This window comes from Polistes fuscatus, unplaced genomic scaffold, assembly GCF_010416935.1.
Source record: "Polistes fuscatus isolate 324 unplaced genomic scaffold, CU_Pfus_HIC Scaffold25, whole genome shotgun sequence".
NCBI classification, from domain to species: domain Eukaryota; kingdom Metazoa; phylum Arthropoda; class Insecta; order Hymenoptera; family Vespidae; genus Polistes; species Polistes fuscatus.
In genome coordinates this window covers 2102123-2125923 of record NW_025113102.1, presented here as the reverse complement: position 1 = coordinate 2125923, position 23801 = coordinate 2102123, and the positions used below count along the sequence as shown (strand labels likewise).

Here is a 23801-nt window from a genome sequence, read left to right as displayed (position 1 = left end):
GTTGCAATAAAACTTGTTCTCTAAATTCAAACGGTTAAAGGTAAGGTTTTTTTATATACTCGTAATAGAATCATCTTCCAATTTAGTAGAAACTAAAGTGTATGTAATATTTTTTAATGACATTTAAATCGTGCGTGACCTTCTCGTAAGAATTTCAATGAGAACAATTGCGAGATCTCTTTGTTTTAGAAACAAAATAAAATGAAGTATTGTACTCGCATTTTTTCTCTTCGCAGTAAAATGAAACGAGCAATTTTAATATCGATACAAAAATACATATACTTAACTGTTTGTATCAAATAATTGAAAATGTTGCAATAAAACTTGTTCTCTAAATTGAAACGGTTAAAGGTAAGGTTTTTTTTATATACTCGTAATAGAATCATCTTCCAATTTAGTAGAAACTAGAGTGCATGTAATATTTTTTAATGACATTTAAATCCTGTGTGACTTTCTCGTAAGAATTTCAATGAGAGCAATTGCAAGATTTCTTTGTTTTAGAAAAAAATAAAATAAAGTATTGTACTCGCATTTTTTTTCTCCTCGCGGTAAAATGAAACGAGCAATTTTTATATCGATACAAGAATACGCATACTTAACTGTTTGTATCAAATTATTAAAAATGTTGCAATAAAACTTGTTCTTTAAATTCAAACGGTTAAAGGTAAGGTTTTTTTATATGCTCGTAATAGAATCATCTTCCAATTAAGTAGAAACTAGAGTGCATATAATATTTTTTAATGACATTTAAATCGTGCGTGACCGTCTCGTAAGAATTTCAATGAGAACAATTGCAAGATCTGTTTGTTTTAGAAAAAAAAAAAAATAAAGTATCGTACTCGCATTTTTTTCTCGTAGCAGTAAAATGAAACGAGCAATTTTAATATCGATACAAGAATACATATACTTAACTGTTTATATAAAATTATTGAAAATGTTGCAATAAAACTTGTTCTCTAAATTCAAACGGTTAAAGGTAAGGTTTTTTTATATACTCGTAATAGAATCATCTTCCCATTTAGTAGAAACTAGAGTGCATGTAATATTTTTTAATGACATTTAAATCGTGCGTGACCTTCTCGTAAGAATTTCAATGAGAACAATTGCGAGATCTCTTTGTTTTCTAAAAAAATAAAATGAAGTATTGTACTCGCATTTTTTCTCTTCGCAGTAAAATGAAACGAGCAATTTTAATATCGATACAAGAATACATATATTTAACTGTTTATATAAAATTATTGAAAATGTTGCAATAAAACTTGTTCTCTAAATTGAAACGGTTAAAGGCAAGGTTTTTTTTATATGCTCTTAATAGAATCATCTTCCAATTTAGTAGAAACTATTATAAACCGGAATTTCTCGGTTGCTTGCTCACTTCTAACCAAAGTACTGTCGAGTAGACAGATGAGACACTGACCTGCCAGTGCTCCACCTTTCGCATAATCGCTACATTCAATGTAAGCGACTACCTACGAAATAACGTGTATCTAACGCATCGAGCTATTACGCTAAGTGCTAAGTACATAATTAAACGATTATGTCAGAAGACATAAGTAAACAGTACGTTTGCAAAGACTATAGAGAAAAAACACGGGTGTGTGTATTTATGTACGCACGTAAGAAGTTATACTTCGTTACAAGAAAATAATTACAAGAAAAATAGATTTTTCTTATCCGACAATCATTTAACCAAGAAACAAGGAACGTATGAAATTGATGAAAAAATAAAAGATCTAGGAATAGTATTTCTACTCGTTTTTAAATAAATGTGAAAATTCGCAAAATAATTTTCTCTTTTTCCCTGATGGAAAATCGTGATTTGTGGAAAATGTAATAATCACTATTTCACTTTCTAGTAATTGGAATTTTCTAAAATTATCCTAGTATTCGAATATTTTGACGACCGAATGTAATTACAAACGAACGGGATCTCGTTCTTCTTCGTCGGGATATTTTCATTAAATTCGCGCAGCGAATTCGTATCGAATGAACATTTTTCATGCCGCGAAAGAAGTAATCCGCCAACGAAGCTCTCGATCGGGAGGGTCTCGTTCGTGACGTTCGTCGTTTATCACGAATCAATCTCGCGTACCTGGAGCGTAAAATGAATTTCCTGGCCGATCGTTAAATCCCTTCAGGATTACCGCGTTCTTCGACCAGTTGTTAACCCCCCAATCCCCATTCCATCTCCCACTTCTTCTCTGGAGAAGCTTTCTCGGATCAACGTCGGAGTCCTTCTCGTTGGTCTTTTCGATTTTCGATCAGTGTATACATCTACAGTTCAAAAATACCAATCGATACTAACGATAAATAAGACAAACGAAAAGAAACCAACAATCTTTTTCTATTCTTTTTATTTTTCTATTTCTCTTCCATAGTCTCCAGTTCTTTTTGTTTTGTGTTTCTTCCATATTCTTCACAAAGACAATTCGTCACATTCCAATTTGTTCATCTCTCTTTTCCTAGTTGTATATTCCCCTTTTATTTTCGTCGATTTTCCACGCATAATATTACTCGTTCCTTCCCTTCATCACAGCTTCTTGACTACACGATTGATTTACGATCGTTCGCGCATGTTATTAAATTTGTATCCCTTTCTCGTGTTCTTTTCCTTCTATTTTTCTACTCTTCGAAATTTAACAAAAATGTTCACGTATATTAGAAAGAAAATGTTCCAATAATATTTGACGCACACATACCTAGATAGATAGTTGACCAAAATGAAAAGCTCTCCGAGTATTCAATTTCACCTCACGTTAAATGAATCTTTTTCTCTCTATATGTTCATAAAGAGAGATGATCAAATATTTTGTTGGAACTTTTAATAAAATGACATTTCTTGTTTCTCTTTTATTTTTTACGAAAACTGTCGATAATCAAATTTAAAAAAGAAAAGAAGATAGAAAGAAGAAGAAGAGGGGAAAAAGAATAAGAAAAAGGAGGAGGGAGCTCGTTAAGGTTCTTTAAAAGAAGGAAGCAACGCCCGAAGAAAACTTTGCAGACTTCTCGAGCAACGATCCGAAGCGTCGACGGTCCACCGAGCTGGCCTCGTCTAGGAGCTCGTTATGATATTATGAGAAAAACGCGTCAAGCGTAGAGAGAAAAAAGGGAAAAGCAAAGAGAAGAAAAGAAAAGAAAAGAAAAGAAAAGGAAAGAAAAGAAAAGAAAAAAAAAGAAAGGAAAAGAAATAGAGAAGAGCCCTCTCGACCGTGAGCCGTACAATTTAAATGGCGGCTCTGTGTACGAGAACCGCGTGAAATAAAGATTTTTACGCGGATTCAGCCGTCGAACTTTAAAGGGAGTCCGTAATAGCGCGTAATTCGACTAAAAGCCACCGCGGCCCGATCGTTATGGCATTTTTATTCGGCGTCATCAATATGACCGAGACGTATAATATATCTACTTTTCTTTTTTTTTGAAGTTATACTTCTTTTGGCGCGTTGGGGATAATGTAATGGGGAGTGATTTTGTTCCGAGAGTCTGGAAAAACGACACCATGAAGTTTGTCGGTATTTACGACGCGCGGCAAAGCGATTTCAAGTATACGGCGTGAAGTTGTCTTCTTTTCTTCTTCCCCCCTTTTTTTCTCAAGCGGGTCACCCATCCAAGTACTAATCGTACTCAGCGCTGCTTTATTTAAATGATCGAAACGAGAACTAATGCTGTAACCGCGCCATGGCTGTTGATGCATAAAGTAATTCGATATATTCCCTTATATTTAGTGTGGACTGATATCCATATTTTGATATTCTGATATATATATATATATATATATATATATATATATATATATAATATCGATCGATTGAAAATATGTTTCCTTTATTTTTTTTGTTAAATAAATAAATAATAGTAATTAGTTACTTATCTTGTTATACTTCCAATCCTCCCCCTTTTTACCTGGTCACGCTATATATATTTATAAAATTAAATAAATAAATAAATGAATACAAATATAATGATAAAAGAAAAATAATCGGCTTACATTAGCGAATATTATCGATAATCAAGCAGGGAGGGGGGAACAGGTCTCTTTATCAACTATATTCTATGTAAAAGAAAATTTATAATAATAATAATAACATTAATTAAAAAAAACAAGGACAATTAAAAAGTTATAAGAAAAATTAATAATGATAATAATTATAATAATAATAATAATAATAATAATAATAATAATACATTCTTTTTTTTAAGTTATTTTTTGAAGTTATTCTTGAGGTTATTGAGGTTATGTTCGTGTTGGTACGGCAAAGAAGTATAACTTCTTACGTGCATACATAAGTACACACACTAGTTTTGTTTTTATTCTTTCTTATATATATAATAATAATTATTTATTTTTTTAAATTATTTTTTTTCTTTGAAGTTTTTTTTTTGAAGTTATTTTTGAGGTTATTGAGGTTATATTCGTTTTGGTACGGCAAAGAAGTATAACTTCTTACGTGCGTACATAAGTACACACACCAATTTTGTTTTTATTCTTTCTTATATATAATAATAATAATTATTTATTTTTTTAAGTTATTTTTTTTCTTTGAAGTTTCTTTTGAAGTTATTTTTCAGGTTATTGAGGTTATGTTCGTTTTGGTACGGCAAATAAGTATAACTTCTTACTTTCCTACATAAATACACACACCAGTTTTTTTTTACATCTAGAAGGATTGACAAGAAATGAGAATGAGGAAAAAAGATAATATTCTCGCGAAAGATCTAGCATTCGCGATTCCAGAGAAGGAAAAATAATCTACAAGAATTTGTTAGCAGTAGCCGTCTACTGTTAGGAATGATTATTATCTGTTACGTTATTCACGATGCCGGGGAATTTGTCGATGTTTTGCAAAATCAATCGATAGTTTGAAACGTCGATTCATCATCCGTGTTATCGTAATAAATGTATGTAGAATCGTATAACTATCGTCACGTTCTATAAATATTTACAATGAGTAGATATACCGACTAAAAAGTTTCACATCACTTACTGGATTTCCGTAAAAATCGAATACACAGTGGTGCCTTGGATAACAACTGCCTCGTATTACGATGTACTTGGTTAACGACGAGTTACTGTAAGAAAAAAATCTCTTATTTAACGATACAGATTTTGATTAACGACTCTTGATTATGCGAACCTCTATCTGATCTATACAAAAAAAAAAAAATAAGACCGGTATTTCGCGCGATAAGACATTGTCGAATCACGGCTTTGATAACGACACGTTCAAATATATTCTTTTAAATATAACAAACCTCGGTTATTTGACTAAAGAATATTCTGTCACGCGTTCTGAAAAATATTCTGTTTCTCCGAGCATACGTAGCGATCCCTAAAACTGATGTTCACTACTCTCGTAAATAAAATAATTAATGAATTAAAAAATTCAAAGGGGAGATAAAATAAATAATAAATAGGTAGATCAAATTTGTAGGTAGAAAATTGTTCGTCGTTTCTTAGCAGGTAGGAAATATCGTGTGTAAAGTATCGCGATATCCGTAGAACTTCCTTTATCTTTCATGCTTCGAAGTTACGCTCGACTATAGCTCGGATAGCGAAGAAGGGGAAATATGCAGGTTGATGCGCGATGCGAAGTACCCAGGCTACCCTAGTATTACCTAGCTACGTTCAACAAGGTGTGTAGACTTCTCTTTGATATCTAGGAGCACGGAAGGATGACTGGCGATGATGCTGCAACGTAGCCATGCAAATGCATCCCTATCTCGAGCACTGCTGCTGGCGTACATCGCGTGCCTCGATGCACACTGCGCGTTATAGGAACGTATATGTATATGTATACGTGTTCTCTCTTTACCTCCCCCCACCCAACCCCTCTTTCCTACTCTCTCTATGTCTACGTACCTCCACCTACATTCTATCCTATCTACGAACAGGAAGAGATATACCAACCCATCGAGAGTTACGATCGAGTAACGAGAAATGATATTAAATCTGGTTAAACTTTTTTTATGCTTTTGTGGAGAAAAAAAAATAAAATCAAAGAAAATAGAGAAAAGAACGAAAAAAAAAGAAAATAATAATAATAATAATAATAAAAGAAAAGAGAGGGGAAAAAAAAACCTATCTTCTTCTCTCACTGCACTCGACTAAATTCGTATAAACTGCCAAGTGGAAATCTGTTCCATTTGCTTTTTTTTTTTCCATCCCCCTATCTATCCTGTACGAGAATAAAATTGTGGTACTTTGGATCTATAGAGTTTCTACCTATTTCTTTCTTTTTCTCTTTTTTTTTTTTTTTTTTCTTTTTTCTTTTCCATTTCCTTTTTTATCAGGCAGAGTAATGCAAGCATCTCTCGTTGATCGATCGCTTCGAGATAGATCTAGTTCGGAAGAAAAAGTTTTACGTACTTTTGGGAATCGCGATAAAGTTAAGGAAGCCACGATAAGAAAGAAAGTTTTTTTACATTTCGGAAGTCATATGAGAACGAACGGTGACGAGAACGGTGACGAGAACGGATCAACGACCAACTCGGAATTCCGCGATCGAATTTTCGGATTATTAACTTGTTCGGCTTCCAATACTTTTAGTATCGATGTCGTTGCGACCTATTCGATATCAAAATAAAATACTTAATAGAGATTCACGTAAGATTCTTATTCGTAATTCATTAGATTCAATATTTCTATTTCTGAGAGGTATATAAATTCAAAAGTATCATTCATATTCGTCAAATTGATTTTTTACGATCGTTACATTTACTGAGACACCGTATATATATAAATAGTTATTTTAAATCTATAAAAAGTAGCATTAATTTGTGTATAGAACTCACGACATCGATAAGATCTTGAAAAATTGTCTTACATTAGATTTCAAATAGCACACAAAATGTGCTCCTAAACACGGAAATATTTCAAGGAAAAAAAATCTAGATTACTCGTAGAGGATTGGCATACCCTTAAAAGATTATTTGTCTGCACCGACCATCAAGAAGGTTATGAATACCCGATAGACTTCTTAAACCTGGATATAGAACCATGAATAAAATTTGAATATAAAAGGAAACGATTGATTTGCCTTTTCGAAGAAGGTGAATCGATTTTCACTCGTTGTCCCTTAAATTCTCACCAGACGTTGCTTTTATATTTTTACTGGATATAGATCTGAATATCATCTAAATTATTTTAATAAAAGCGTAAGGGAAGAAGTCCTTTAAAAGGGAGAACATTTTCTGCAAAGGAAACATTTAATTTGCAAAAAGTTCATGAAAATGAAATGAAATTAATTCAGGAATGTGAATAGTTTAGCGATACCAAGTACCCCTTATATAACGCTTTATCATTATAACCTTCCTAATGATTGCATAAAACTTGAACTTTGTATTATTTTCGTAGACGTTCAAAATTATTATCTTACAAGTGCTATCATAGAATCAAAAAATAAAAATAAGAAATATAAAAATAAATGGAAGATAGAAGTAAAGGAATCCATCGAAGAGAAAATAATTTGATTTGATTGTGAGATAGAATTCACGTTGAACAGCTGAAAGAAATAGGAGAAGATCGAGAAAATTGAAGAAAGATGATAGGTCACGTAAAGACGAGGCTAGTAACGTCAATGTCTTGACATGATCAATCGTCAGCTCGTTTCGTTAAACGAGAACGTGATCTAGAAACAATATCGCACCGTTGTTTTCCAACGGCTCGACGATTTTCTCCGGCAGACAAAATGAGATTCCTTTTGAAAAATCGCTACTTGAACTTAACCGGTCAAACGCAGCCGCGAACTCGCGTTAAACTTTTGTCGACACGCCGGCACAGCCCCGTTCTCTAGCCGCAAACTTTATTGATACGAAGTTTTCAATTCAACTGTCGCAATCGTTAGTCCCAAATGCATTAAATGAGTTTTGTGTGTTTGACATTTTTCTCGTTATTTGTGGAGTTTCATAATTTTCATAGTTCTCGTATTTCTAGTAGTTCTATTCTTTCTTTTTCTTTTTCAAATTATACTTCTTTTGGCGCGTTTGGGAAAATGTAATGGGGAGTGATTTTTTTCCGAGCGCATGGTAACAATCGACACCACGAAGTTTGTCGGCAAAGCGATTTCAAGTTTACGGCGTGAAGTTGTCTTTTCTCCCCCTCCCCCTTTTTTTTCTCAAGCGGGTCACCCATCCAAGTACTAATTGTACTCAGCGCTGCTTTACTTAAATGATTGAGCGGGAACTAATACTATACTGATATCTATATTATGATATTTTATTATTCTTTCTAATATATATAATATATCGATCGATTGAAAATATGTTCCTTTCCTCTTTTTTTTAAATAAAAATAATAATAATAATAAATTTTTTTTTTATTAAGTTATTTTTTGAAGTTATTTTTGAGGTTATTGAGGTTATGTTCGTTTTGGTACGGCAAAGAAGTATAACTTCTTACGTGCGTACATAAGTACACACACCAGCTTTTTTTTTCTTTTTTTATTCTTTCTTATATATATTTATATATATATAATTATTATTATTTTTTTTTTAAGTTATTTGTTTTCTTTGAAGTTATTTTTTGAAGTTATTTTTGAGGTTATTGAGGTTATGTTCGTTTTGGTACGGCAAAGAAGTATAACTTCTTACGTGCGTACATAAGTAAACACACCAGCTTTTTTTTCTTTTTTTTATTCTTTCTTATATATATTTATATATATAATTATTATTATTATTTTTTTTTAAGTTATTTGTTTTCTTTGAAGTTATTTTTTGAAGTTATTTTTGAGGTTATTGAGGTTATGTTCGTTTTGGTACGCCAAAGAAGTATAACTTCTTACGTGGATACATAAGTACACATACCAGTTTTTTTTTTTTTAACAAATAATAGATTCTACAATTAGAATAAAATAACAAAGTAGAGAGTAAGAGGTAGATATTCGTAGGAATGTTCGATTCTATTCTCTCGGATGACAGGTACAACGTAGCAGTCTAAATCCCGTTTCGAAGTCAAAATCCATCTCGCTTGGTCTCCCGTGAGATTTGAGAAGTCACCGAGAAGCTACCGACGACGCTATCACTCGATTATGCATTCAACGTCTCGTCAGTGGCAACCCACCTGACAACGTTCGATCCCTATTCTCCTTCTACACCCGTTACATACATACATACACTTGGTACGTCGACACACGCGTACATATAATCATTTAGCACTAACCAACGAGCCCCATGTTCGACCGCCCTGTGTACATACAAGAATATATTGGTTATCAATCATGCCAGCCTGGATACGTCAGAGCATTAAAATATAATTTGTCTGTAGTGGTGGGGAAGAAGCAGAAAGCACCCTCTCACAAAAGGGCTAGACATGTTTGCTTTTTAAAAGCTGTCGATCGATTGTACTTCGGATGATTTATAAAAGATTATCTAAGATTTGATATCGATACAAATCTTAAAACATTATGAACGAACCAGTGTGTCATATTTGCAATTAACGCGTTGAGCAGACTGTACCAGATGATCACTTCTCTAAAATTTGTTTCCGCTTGTTATCTATGATTCATACTTCCGTTGAACCGTTGAGGCTTAAATAGGAAATCAAAATTCGTGAAAAATATTCGAAGAACAAATAACAAAAGATAATGAGCTAAATCATTTGACATAAACGAGTAGCAAAAGTTACGAACCTGCGACGACGAGAGAGAAACTGTCTGGGTGTAGGTGTTATTATTGATCGGAGATGTTCGCGAACAGAAGGTATCTCTCCTTCGGTTTCGAGTACCGTCTGGCAAAAAGAGAGTTGAAGAGGGGGGCGGGCAGGCACGTTGGCCGAGGCATGACGAGTTTTAAATTTCCCCTGTCGTTTCGCGGTCGGGTGGTATCAGAGCAATAGCGGTGATGGTGATGGTGTTAGTGCTGATAGTGGTGGGTAGTAGTGGGTAGTGGTGACTCGTAATGTCGGCAAAAATCCAATATCGTAGACGTATTCAATAAGTCGTTCCATGGACCAAGATTCGAGCCCTGCGGACGGTCGAGCCTTACGGCTTTTACCACGTGGATACTGATCTCCGAATCCACGACTATTTCCGACAAGGGCTGATATACTTCAACGATTTCTCCTCTTCGATCATTTTTTTCTTCATCTTTCTCTCTCTCTCTCTCATTCTCTCGCTTCCTATTTTCCTCTTTGCAAAAATCTACCAGTATTTCTTTCTCTCTTTATCGACTTCCACTCGATCGTCCAGTGCTTCGGAACGTTATCGTCGAATTTTCTATCGAACCTTTGGTTAGTTTCTCACACGTCGGTTTTCATTGCCTAATAAAAAGACTGAGAGAGAGAGAGAGAGGAAGAAAGTTGAGATAAATCGCTTGCGATAGATTCATGTTTTTTCGATGATTATTTCCCCCCCTTTTTTATTTTGTCCACTCTCTTCTCTTGCACCTATGTATATGGAACAAGGTGTGAACGGTTTGCGACGAGAATCAACAAAAAATATATCGGAATCGGTTAGCCGTGATTCGTTGCTGCGAACGAACATCCGAACGAATTTACGACGAGGTGGATCAACCGGTCGTAAACTGAATGTACACGCACGTCGTTTGCACGTTAGCTCCCGTCCATTATGAACTTTAAAGACCCCATTCACGATAGTGCCACACCGTAATAGAGCACCGAAACGAAAGCCGCGTATTGCACGGTGATTGGTGGCTAACCACCATTCACAAACTCTCCTATGCAAATCACAGCTTTCTCCGCTCATCCGTGATTACCCTAATTGCTATAATATTGCTCGCGCGTGACTTAACGAGCAAAGCTTTCGCGAAAGACTATTAACGTGACCGCGAAACTAGATACGCCCGGTGTCTCATTTTAAATGATATGCTCTGGTATCTCCGATATTCTGTTGATTTTTGAGGTTATACTTCTTTTGGCGCGTTGGGGAAAATGTAATGGGGAGTGATATTGTTCCGAGCGTCTGGAAAAACGACACCATGAAGTTTGTCGGTATTTACGACGCGCGGCAAAGCAATTTCAAATTTACGGTGTGAAGTTGTCTTCTTTTCCTTCTTCCCCCCTTTTTTTCTCGAGCGGGTCACCCATCCAAATACTAATCGTACGCAGCGCCACTTTACTTAAATGATCGAAGTGGGAACTAATACTATTTATTATTTTATTATTCTTTCTAATATATATAATATATCGATCGATTGAAAATATGTTTCTTTCCTTTTTTTTTAAATAATAATAATAATAATAATAATAATAATAATAATAATAATAATAATAATAATAATAATAATAAATTTTTCTTTTTTGTTAAGTTATTTTTTAAAGTTATTTTTGAAGTTATTGAGGTTATGTTCGTTTTGGTACGGTAAAGAAGTATAACTTCTTACGTGCGTACATAAGTACACACACCAGTGTTTGTTTTTTTTTAAATAAATATTTCTAATTAAATTTTCTAAGCTTTTTCTCTCTCTCTAGAGTCAATTACATGATGCAGTTACATGATACATGTTTCAATTACAATTACAGTTCCTGTGTCTCATGTTCATGCACTGTATCGGATAAAAAAATATAACGAACGTAAAACAAAGGGATCATAATGTACGATTAACGTATCACAGATGTGACTTAACGAGTGATTATAAGATTCATTGAATCAAATATGAACATTAAACATTCATTAATGGCTTCAATTGGAAATTGTTCGCAATTCAAAGCGATCGCTTGCAAGTTAAATTCTAATCGGCTTACGATATTAACGCACCCTGCATCGAACAAACCCATATCAACGTAAAATTATATTACACTTGGTTGCAATTTCTTCTAATAATATTCCAATTCCAATGATCTAATATAAGATACAAGCAAAACGTAGATATTAGTTTTAATAGACAATCGTTTCATCAATTTATCAAAGTTTATATGAATAAGGAATTGTTCTATTAATTAGTCGAGTCAATTACAAATCTTTTAACAACTATGCTACACTTTGTCACATTCGTTTCAATTAAAATAAATAATAAATTTAAAAAACATACTTAATAGATCGCAATAGTTTTCATATATTTACTTTATTCAACGAGAGATTTCGATAAGCATTTACATATACGAAAAACGTGTATCGGTGAACAGTTAAGCAAACGAAATGACACGTGTGTATTAAATACACTGTTTAAAAGACACATGCAAACCTGATTACGGTTTTCGAGTATGTTGCATTAAAGTTCAAAGTTAAGTTCAAAGAACATATAAAAATAGTGGAGGATATATCGATGAATAAATATTCAAACGAGCTAAAATTTGCTCGATCGTTGCATTTGCTATTTAAAATTAACGAGCACGCAAACACGGTCTCTTCCTCTCTCTCTCTCTCTCTCTCTTTCTATCCGTCCATCTATCTTTCGATAGTTATTCTCAAATAAAATTCTGATTCATCATTTGAAAAGCAAATGAAGGAACACGAAAAGGGAAAAATCTTTAAAAGAACGTTTCTCGACAAAAAATAGCCAGGAAATATAACTTTCTTCTTCTTCTTCTTCTTTCAATTTTATGATACGTTGAAAATACATTCAAATGTCTTTATGGTGAACGAGTTCTCGAAGCATTGCTGTAAAAAATATTAGAATATCGGGGATCCCTCTCGAGGAATCTTGTGTCTTATGGCACCATATGCTACGTTCCGAATGAGAGAGAGAGAGAGAGAGAGAGAAAAGAGAGACGAGGCCCTTGGAAAAAGCAACGAGTTTTCGACGCTTTCACGTCGACTTCGGTTTCGAATCGCTTTCGAAAGGAGAAAGGGAGGTAATGGACGACAGGTGGTGAAGTGGGTGGCCCATACTCGAAATAAGCCGATCACTATGCATTCAACGCACGAAAACGTATTCTACGAACGAAGCCCTTTGGAGCGTACGTAGCAATAATAGAATCCCAAGGGTACCCAAAATTTCTTTCTTTTTTTTCCTGTTTTTTTTTATATTTTTTTTCTTTATTTTACCACTGCGAGGAATTTCGAGCAATTTTTTTGTTGAAAATTTCTCGAGAGATCGAGATTTCTTTTTTAAACGGAACATTTCATTTTTTCTTTATCATTTTGTTTCTCTCTTGACAAGTGAATTTGAAAATTGATTAAATTGATCTGAACGATCTGATATTAATAAATTATTAATTATTACAACAATGACTGGTTTTGATAAATTCTTGCGAAAAAACTCGTTTCGTTTCATTTATATTTTCTCTTATTTTCTGTTATTTCTATCTTGATGATCTTCGACGTTTGCAAATAGAAGAATATGAGATATATAGTTACACGTTGGAGTCTCGAGGTAACCCAGTGACCGTGAAGTGGGTCGTACCCGACCCTGAACCGGAACCGACAACGAAAGTGATCCGTCGTTTGAGCCTTAAGCTCGTTTCACGCTCACCTTACGCAATCGTAATCGCCAGAACATGCCGATCAAACCTGCTTAACTATCTCTTTATCGAGATACACAATCGTTAGAATTCGATAGATCGAAATAATGTTATTTTACGAGGAGTACAAAATTCCGTGAAATAAAATTAGATAAAACAAATTGAAGAAAAAAGGAATAATTTCCTATATGTTATGTAATAAAAATATAATTTTTAAATTATATTAAATTAAATTTAATATAAATAAATTAAATTAAATTAAATTAAATATAAATAAATGAAATTAAATTAAATTTAATATAATAAAAAATATATGTTATATAATATATAATATGTTATATAATAATTGCAACAAACACACGTTCGATATATATATTTAATTTTGAGAAAAAAATAAAAAGAAAGGTAGAGAGAAATTCGGAAAGTAGGAGATTTGTAAAGTACAAAGTTAATGAAAGGAACAACGTAGTTGGCACGAATTTAATCGTCGATGCCAACGTGTTTCGCCATCCCAGGAAGTCTTTCTCCATGTATATTATACCAAAGGAGTAAGAAGGTAAATCGTTGTCGCGTGAAACAGAAAAGTACACGGTTCTTCCGGGCACGTCCCAACGAATTTCACGGGAAATAAAGCGCTGTATAATGCTAAGGTAATAGAGAAAAAGATCGGACGGTGTTCGTCGTGGGAATCCTCAAGTCTCATCTCGTTACATCTTATTCAAAACAAGCAAAATACTTGAGTATTCTTTATACGTTCTTTATATCCGAATAATAATATAGAATCCCTGTTTTTCCTCTAACTCGTGCAGAACAATAACGTTTTGTTAGATGATTTTTTTTTTTCCCGAACTATCTTTACACTCACGCACACATCTCAATTAAAAGGAAACAAAGTAGGTGAATAGTTAGGTGTGAGCAATTTTCAAACGATGTAGAAAATTCGTCTTGGCGTTGAAATGTTAAGAGATGGAAGAAAAAGAAGAAAACAATCTAATGAAATTGGACGAGAGAATATGAACGGAAGACACAGAGAAGTTTAGTGGGTTAACCGAAACGACTCTTCGCAACGGTGCATTCGTAGAATTTCCCAAAAAAATAAATAAAGAGCAAAACTTGGCTAAGGTTCGACGAGAAGGATGTTTCACGATAAAGCTAGACACATTTCTAGTCTCTCTCTCTTCTCCGGTTGTTCTCTTTATTTCGAGTATCGTGCCAGGAGTAATGGTCGTCACGACGCGACGAACTATACTCGACGTGTACTATACGCAACGTGTACTATACGAAAAGTACTATAACGCGACGTGATTGCAAACGGCGTTCCGGTACTCGCCGCTACGAAATAAAATCCTTCCGTTTGTTTTTTTTTCCCACCCCTTTTCTCTTACTTTTCTTCCTCACGAAGGAACATTGCCAGTTATCGAAACGATGTCTTCTTCTTCTTCTCTTTGCTTTCGAGTTCGAAAGCAAACGAATAAAATAAAAAAGAAGAGAAAATAGAATAGACAGAGAGAAAGAAAGAAAAAAAAAGGATGGAAAATCTACCAAAAATTAATCGCACGCTATATCACTGAACGTAATTAGCAATTTCGTTCTAATTAAAGAAGATTCACTTCTTCTTCCCTTTTACGAAGTATAGTAAAAGAAAAAAATAAGGCAGATCTTGGAATTGTATTCGAGAGGAACAGGAACCAGCCGGTTCTTTCCTTTCGTTTCGTCTCGTTTCGTTTCGTTTCGTTTCGTTGCGAAAATAAAAGGAAGAAAATATAACGACTGTAATTAGTTCCCGATCCGGGAACCTTCCTTTCATATTTCTCCTCTCTCAATTCTACTCTTTTCTTTTTGGAAACGTTCGAAAATCATTTCGACGAAGAAACAAGACGCGCCTGAGGTAAGATTAAGAAAGAAGAAGGACAATATGAATTTATTTTTACGTTAAAAATGATAAACATTTAAATTTTACGCTTATAAAAATCGATGACTCGAAATTACCGATTAATTTATAATTTAATTTATATATTATATTTATATATTAATTTATATATATATTAATTTAAATATTATTTAATATATTTATTATATAATAATTATTTATTTATAATTTTATTTATATATTATATATTAATTTATATATTAAGTTTAATTTATAAACAAAAAAAATTCTACTCGTGTCAACGTTCCTAGTTATTTACAAACTATGTAATGTTTCCTGTATATATTTAAAATATATATATACGTACATCATATGAGCATTATACAGTAGGTTCGAACTCACACTTAGGTTTCTTGTCGCCCAAAGGTAACTGAGCTACGCTTGATCAACGCAATCGTTGAAAAGGGCAGGTGTGGTCTCGCGATGAATTTTAATTAGGCATTCCTTCGGACATGACCTTAATTCCAATCTTATATTTTCGCATGCGTAGTTCACATTATCCAGAAACAACGAGAGAGAGAGAGAGATGAAGAAAATAAAATTCAAAGATTTATTTAAAAATATCTATTTAAAAAAAGATCTACTCTTCTAGTCATATAAAATAATTAACGTATTGGTTAATTCGAGACGTTAGAATCTTTACAACTACGATAAAATAAAGAACGCAATTTATTTTTATTGCGTTGTTGCTATTTATGGTAAGTTTTACTACTCTTTTATCCCGACTGTATATATAAAAACTGGCACGATAAATCTCCTCGCCTACGAGAAAGGTTAAAAATTAACTCAACCCGTGGCACCGTCATTTATCACGATCTATGCATCCACGGTTCATTGTTCAAGACAAATCTCTCAGGAAGGAGGAAGATCGTCGCGTGAAACGCACGAGAAAGACTCCAATTTCACTGAAATTATTGCGGTTCTTCCTTAACCGTATGTAATATACTTTCTTTTTCTAGTCGTTCGCTAGTCGGCCATTTATAAAACACACAGAAGAGAAAAAAAAACGACGCCAAAGTATTAAAGTTTCTTTATCGTATTTCTCTTAGATGATCACTTTCTACTATAAAATTTCGCGATCTCTTAAACTAGTTTTCTAATCCATTTGCAATGAAAATTTTCAAATGAAGAAGTACCTTTCACGATGAGAGAAATGAAATTTAGAAGATCTCCGTTTTAATAAATGTCTAATAACGCGAGCGAATTTCGTAAAGCATTTAAAGGTTTTTCACTTCTCTACGAATTTCAGTTGGGAGATGAAATCTCCTCTCCTATCGAAATGAAAAGCTCCCACTACAATTATTCTGGATTCCCTGAGAGTATTCTCTAGCTGTTTAGATTATTGCAACGAGGAATTAAAACGTGCATACGTTACCCTTCTCTCATCGAAACTAAATTATCCACACCTCTTTCCGTACGTATTCACTAGTTTCTTACCTGAAACATAAAAAAGAAAAAATTACAGTTGCGTGGACAAATTGGAGTAGACATTTGTTTTAATGAAACTTCGATATTTGAGGTCTTCGAAATTCGTAAATGAAAGGTACACAAAAAAAGGGAGTCTTTTTTATTAGATACGACCGCAAGAAAAAGAAGATCCTATTTAATTGTGATTCACGAACGTGAGAACGGTTGGAGGTGAAGAGAATAAAATTAAAAGGAATAAATAGTGCGCAGTGCGGTATTCGGTGCATTCCCGGAGGTGCTTACACATACACACAGATATATATATGTATGTAGATATACTAGACGTACGCACGAGAGCGCATCCCTCGTTTTTACACTGCTTTCAACTACTACTACGACCCACCCACCACCACCACCAGCACCACAACCTTAGTACTCTGTCCTTTTCCCTTTCACAAACAGCACACAGTTAAACGGAAAGACCCTCGATGCAAGAAACTTTCGCGCAGATATCACGCAGGTATTTCACCGGGAAAAATATTTTCCTACCAAAGTTTCATCCCCTCGATCCCATGACTCCTTATAATCCTCCTCTCCTTCCTTTTCCTTTAAATACGAGAAACAATGCTTGCATAAATCTACCAACGAAAAACTTCATTTCGACGACTCACAAACCGACTGACTTTTTATCCTTTTCCTTTTCCTTTTCTTTCTTTCTTTCTTTCTTTTTCTTTTCATATTTATAGAAAACGCCTTCCCAGAACTACGTTACGTGGATTCCAACATCAATGTATTTTCGAATACGAGAATAAGAAGAAAAATTCACAAACGTATCCTATATATATACACCTACCTATCTTTCTTGACGTAGATAGAAAATATTTCTTCCCTTGAAAATCTTGACTCGTTCGACGAAACTTTTCTTATTTATTCCGAAAAAAAAAAAAGAAAAGAAACAAACCACGGGCGTATCTTCGTAATTCTTTACGACGAATTTCATACGTTTATAAATAAATAAAATTAGCATAAAATATTGCTACATGTGATATCCTGTGCAATATTTAAATATAAAAACGTCAGAACCGAACGAGAATATTCTAAAAAGGAAAGATTACTACTAGGTCTTGATGTTGCCAAAAATAAAAGAGAAAAAAAAGAAGACCTGTTACTATTTAAATCTACCCCCTCCTCCCCCCCATACTGGTTACTACTATAATACTTCTCTAGCATTTGGTTACATGGTAAAACTGACGAAAAATTTGTGCGATACGTGACCGCAAATGTGACCGACTCATTACATTCTCGCTAACGCCATACCGTCGCGTACGATATAATCGTGCATGCTGTATCCATGGGAAACGAGAAAACGTTTGCTCACTAACAAATCTCGTCCGGAGGTAATCAGACCAATTACGTCGAAATGTTAGCATACGTTACGCCTCCCTACAAAATGTAAATATGTGTACCTTGTGTATATGCAAGCGTTAATTTGTTAAATCCGTTGATTCGTGAAATAACTGAACTTAACTGTTGAAATATGAAATAAGACAAAATGATATACTAACTTATGTACTTACATAGAAATTTACAGATTAGTTAAAATATGAAATAACTGAATTTAACAGTTGAAATATGAAATAACTGAACTTAACAGTTGAAATATGAAATAACTGAACTTAACCGTTGAAATATGAAATAACTGAACTTAACAGTTGAAATATGAAATAACTGAACTTAACAGTTGAAATATGAAATAAGACAAAATGATATACTACTTATGTACTTACATATAAATTTACAGATTAGTTAAAATATGAAATAACTGAACTTAACAGTTGAAATATGAAATAACTGAACTTAACAGTTGAAATATGAAATAACTGAACTTAACAGTTGAAATATGAAATAAGACAAAATGATATACTAACTTATATACTTACATAGAAATTTACAAGTGACGATTAGTTAAAGTATGAAATAAAAATTTGATTCGTAGATTCGATCCGATAGAAACAGGAAATTTAAATATAAATAAGAAAAACTCTATCGCGAGATTAGATAATCTTCGTTTGAAAAGCCTTAAAACGAAGAGAAACATATTTTCTGTTCAACAAAAATAGATATCCTTAGAAAGATGGAGAAGAAAGGAGAAAGAAAGAGGAAGAAAGAGAGAAAGAGAGAGAGAGAGAGCTTGAAACACAACCGAGTTACATAGTTAATAATGCTTTCAAACTTTCCAAGATCTCAAAAATATCTACTTTTCGAGTAACATTAATTATTAAAGACACACCGCCTACTCTTATTCGCTTTTACCAGTAACTTTTATCGTTTCTATCATTTACTATTCGCTTCGTTCCAAGTTTTACTTTCCTCCTCTACTTGTTTCGCTCTATAAATTGAAGAATATTTTTAAAGTTACAAACAAATTCTTATTTGTTATAAATCCAACGAGGTTGACGAGATAAAACTTGAATTTTTAATTCGAAACTGTGTTCAAAGTTAAAAGAAGGACCATAACATTTGCTGTCACCATTTTATGTCGAATCAAAGTTAGAAATGAAATCGTGTTTTAATATAAAGTAAAATTTATGAAAAATCTTATATTATCCGCGAATAAGTTCGGGTAAAGCTCTCAAGACAGATACCTGGTAGAAAATCGATAATGCTTAACTACCAGCATGTAAATTAAGTAAATGAGCTTTCTGTGGGCTCCTTTTAGTCTCCTACCCCAAGTACTGGCACCGACTCTGAACATATTCCACGATACAACTACGCTCTTCTATTAATCTTCTGTCATTCATCCCTACCTTTAAACAAAGCGATGCCATTACAATGCCGAGTAGAATTTCAAAGTGCTCGCTGGATGGGAAAGCGGGATTTGTATCGATCTCCTCTTGTACTAGGATATTAATAAACGTAGTAGCGCAATTTCAATTGAATTTCGTTTGTCCAGTTGAGATAAATTATTTTCTTTTACTTTCTTTTTTTTTTCTTTTTTTTTTTTTTTTTAAATTACATTTCTCTTCGCGAGTAAAAAAAATACAAGTAATTCGCGACGTAAATAAAAAAATGGGATCGCGTGATAAAGGAAGGGATTAAAAGACGAATAATTAGCAAATATTCTTGGACACAAATCAAAAGACGGTTAAAAGGATATCAATTTTTATGGAGAGAGGAAAAAGGGGGAAAAGAAGAAAATAGGAAATGGTAGAAAATACTACGATTAAACCGTTTGCCAACGGTTTGCGTTAATTAGTCCGGATTTCTCTCGGTCCGCGAAGAATTGTACCTTTGTCTTTCTATATCCTCGATAAAATGGTCCGTCCTGTGCTGCTAGTTACATGCTGTACGTACGTCTACAAGAGATATACAGAAAGTAAGAGAGAAAGATAGAGAATCTCTTTTATCTTTTTGTTCAAACATTTCGAATTTCAGTTTCCCACCGCGATTCCAAGCTAATTCTTCCGCGTTTGTCTCGGCAAATGTAGGAAATGAGGAAAGACCGAAAGATAGAAATAAAATAGAAAAACCAGTTTAAAATCATCCTGTCAAACTTTAAGCCAAAGAAAAATCAAGGAAAAATTAGTGTCATTTCTTATTCCTTATTCCAATTTCCTTTATCGCTGGTCGCACGTCCGTTGGTGGTCCCTCGAATTTATCAAGGGTCAAGAAGAACGCATACATGGCTTGAGTTTACATACGTTTTTATAGATATATCTATAAACAACACGTACGTGAAAGAAAGAACACATAAAAAGAAACGTTTTGAAGAAGAAACATCTTTTCCCTTAAATTTATATAACATACCATTTTCCACGAGAAAATATCCTTTCATTTTCATATATATATGAGCCGTTTATTTTGAAAGTGGCCTAAGACCATTTATACTTAAATTGAGATATTTAAGGGTTTGCGTTTCAATGCAATTAAAAATATACGTACAGAATACCAATGAGTTATACTGCTTAAGTGTATCTAAAGGTGTTCAATTTACAATTCCTATTAAAATAATGGCAATTATTAAGTAAATAATATGCGTTTTCTTACCAAGAATGGAGTTAGGCCACTTTCAAAATTAACAACCAGATTTGTTATAAAATTTGAAGGAACCGAAGTCCATTCGACATAATTTAAGATGCTTCCAATTGAGAAAAAACAATACTCATTTTATTTTACATACCTTTATAACACTTTAAAAACATCAATTATGCGATTGAAAATATTTTTTACAAACATAAATTACAAAACAATTTTCTACTCATCTACATTTTGCGTATGTGAAAGGGATTTAGAGAAATCATGATGTTCCGGTGGTATATATCGTAATAAGTCAATTATGTCCTTAAATTTTGCGCTTGTAATTTGTCTTATATTTATATATCATACGTTCGCAGTTATGCTAATACAAAATTTATACTTGTACTTTCTATAAAAATCTCTTTCATTTAACTTTGATTTGAGCCGTTTATTTTGAAAGTGGCCTAAGACCATTTATACTTAAATTGAGATATTTAAGGGTTTGCGTTTCAATGCAATTAAACATATACGTACAGAATATCAATGAGTTATGCTGCTTAAGTGTATCTAAAGGTGTTCAATTTACAATTCCTATTAAAATAATGGCAATTATTAAGTAAATAATATGCGTTTTCTTAGCAAGAATGGAGTTAGGCCACTTTCAAAATTGACAACCAGATTTGTTATAAAATTTGAAGGAACCGAAGTCCATTCAACATAATTTAAGATGCTTCAAATTGAGAAAAAACAATACTCGTTTTATTTGACATACCTTTATAACACTTTAAAAACATAAATTATGCGATTGAAAATATTTTTTACAAACATAAATTACAAAACAATTTTCTACTCATCTACATTTTGTGTATGTGAAAGGGATTTAAAGAAATCACGATGTTCCGGTGGTATATATCGTAATAAGTCAATTATGTCCTTAAATTTTGCGGTTGTAATTTGTCTTATATTTTTATACAGTGGTGTCAATACAATATTTTCGAAGTTTCTTGGTCCTCCGACGTGCTAATAAATTCAGGACTTTCAAATTTTCGTTCTCATTCATTGATGTCTTATAGAAAATTTGATACGGTTCATTTTTGACAAAACCCATCCAACATATTTTTAAGCAGTTTATTGGTTCTCCATTAGAATCCTTTACCCTTTTAAAAATTGCGTCTTCTAATAATTTGTTGATACAAAATCTTCTTGTCTCATTTCACGTACAAAAAGTTATTATCTTTCCGATACTTTTTGATAATATTGTAATAATCTCGGGGGACAAACGGTAAATTATTATTTTTTAATGCCATTTCTACCACACCAAAATCTCTATCATTTGGTAAAAACGAATGTCCTGATATTAAAAATCAATGATAAATATCTTAATTTAAGTGTAAATAGACTTAGGCCACTTTCAAAATAAACGGATTAGTTATTCAACTAACTCTGAAAACTTATGCGTCCAGAATTACCGTATTTACTCGGAATATAAGTAACCTCAAATGCTTTATTGATAGATAATTTGAAGTTGTACATGTAATCATGGGTAACCGGAAATAATTGACAAATGGAGTTAGGCCACTTTCAAAATAAACGGCTCATATATATGAAAAAGATTTGCAAACTTGTGTATACGTGTAATACTTCCTACTAATAATCTTGATCGCAATCTTACCAAATAGAGGCCTGATACGAATCGGGTCACTGGAATGATGCTCGTTTGAAACCGGTTCTGGAACGGTTCATCCCTAATTTCCGAAAGAGGCAAACAACCGCGAAGCTAGCTGCAGGGATAAAGAAGTCGACTTTACAATTATCCGACTTTGTTCGTTTTTGGCTATGTCGTCAAACGAGAAGTATAGAAAGAGAAATAGTAATAATGGATTCAAGTTTGTTTTCTTTTTCTATAAGGAACGTTAATTACTCACTAAATGTAAAGTAAAGTTAATTGTTTACTATTACGGTTGTTATACATTGTCGGTAGTCTGCAAGCTAATAAGTTAGTACAATAAATCTTTAAAGTGTATTTATATGTATAGTATATATATATATATATAAATAAAATTTATAAATTATTAAATTATATAAATATAATTATATATAAATAAAATTTATATATTATATATATATATAATAATTATTATATATAATTTATAAATGAATAAAAATTCATGTATCATATATTAAAATATAATATTATAATAATTATATATAATAAATATTATAGTAATATATAAGTATATTATATAGTATGTAAAAAATATGGAATAAAAATTCATGTAAAATCGAGTTTAACGTTGAGTGTAAATGTGTAATTCTGTAAACGTCAACGATGTAATCGTCATCGAAGTAGAAGCAATGAGTGAGAGCAACGTCGATTGTGGCTTTCGGGTTTAATGGCCAAATCGTATTCGGCACGTTAACGCGATTAGTTCGCTCCATTAGCGCGTCAACGCTTAAAACGTTGCACCAACGTCGTACAACGCTTCTCTACGATAGAAAGTTGTACGCGATACCAGAAATTGCTTCGAAATTGTGTTAGAGTAGGTTTGCGATGATGAAACAATTGATGATTCGAATCGAATGATTTTATCAGACGTAACAATTATCATTTGGATCGTTTATTTTGAAACTGGTGTGTAATTTTCCATGTACACATTTTTAGAATTTTAATCGTACCATTTCGTGTTTGACGAGTATACACAGTCATTGTGCTTCATTTCCGTGACTAAATTTAGGTACACACTTTTCGAATAGATCGATTAGATGAGATAGCTAATTGGTTAATTATTTATACAATTAATTACGTTTATCTATAATTAAAAAAGATGTATCGTTAAAAGAAATAAAGTTGTATTCTGACGGATGTATTAAATTGAGAATATAATTATATTACGTAATAGTTCAAATATCTTTTCTTTTTTATTTTTCCTTTGCAAATGAATGTAAAAGAAATATTTTCTAATCCATAGTATCCACCGAAGGATAGTTCCCGAAGAAGAATAACTTTCACCTCGGTTCTAAGGTGCGATTAAATCGGATTCATGGCACACGTAAGTACAAGGTATTCCATTGGATCTCCTAGTTCTCGAAACG

The 23801-nt window shown here is 32.9% G+C and overlaps 1 protein-coding gene across 2 annotated transcripts in view; it reads right to left on the bottom strand.

Moving 5' to 3' along the window:
* The window catches only part of LOC122518465 (polypeptide N-acetylgalactosaminyltransferase 2), a 121629-nt gene that overhangs the window by 94727 nt on the left and 3101 nt on the right, over positions 1-23801 (bottom strand). Inside the window, exon 1 of one of the 2 annotated variants that reach the window (XM_043637409.1) lies at positions 4983-5054. The exons of the other annotated variant lie outside the window; for it this stretch is intronic. The gene's annotated coding sequence lies outside the window, so the exon portion shown is untranslated. Of the gene's footprint in view, positions 1-4982; positions 5055-23801 lie in introns of those variants that run through there. 2 annotated transcript variants of the gene reach the window in all.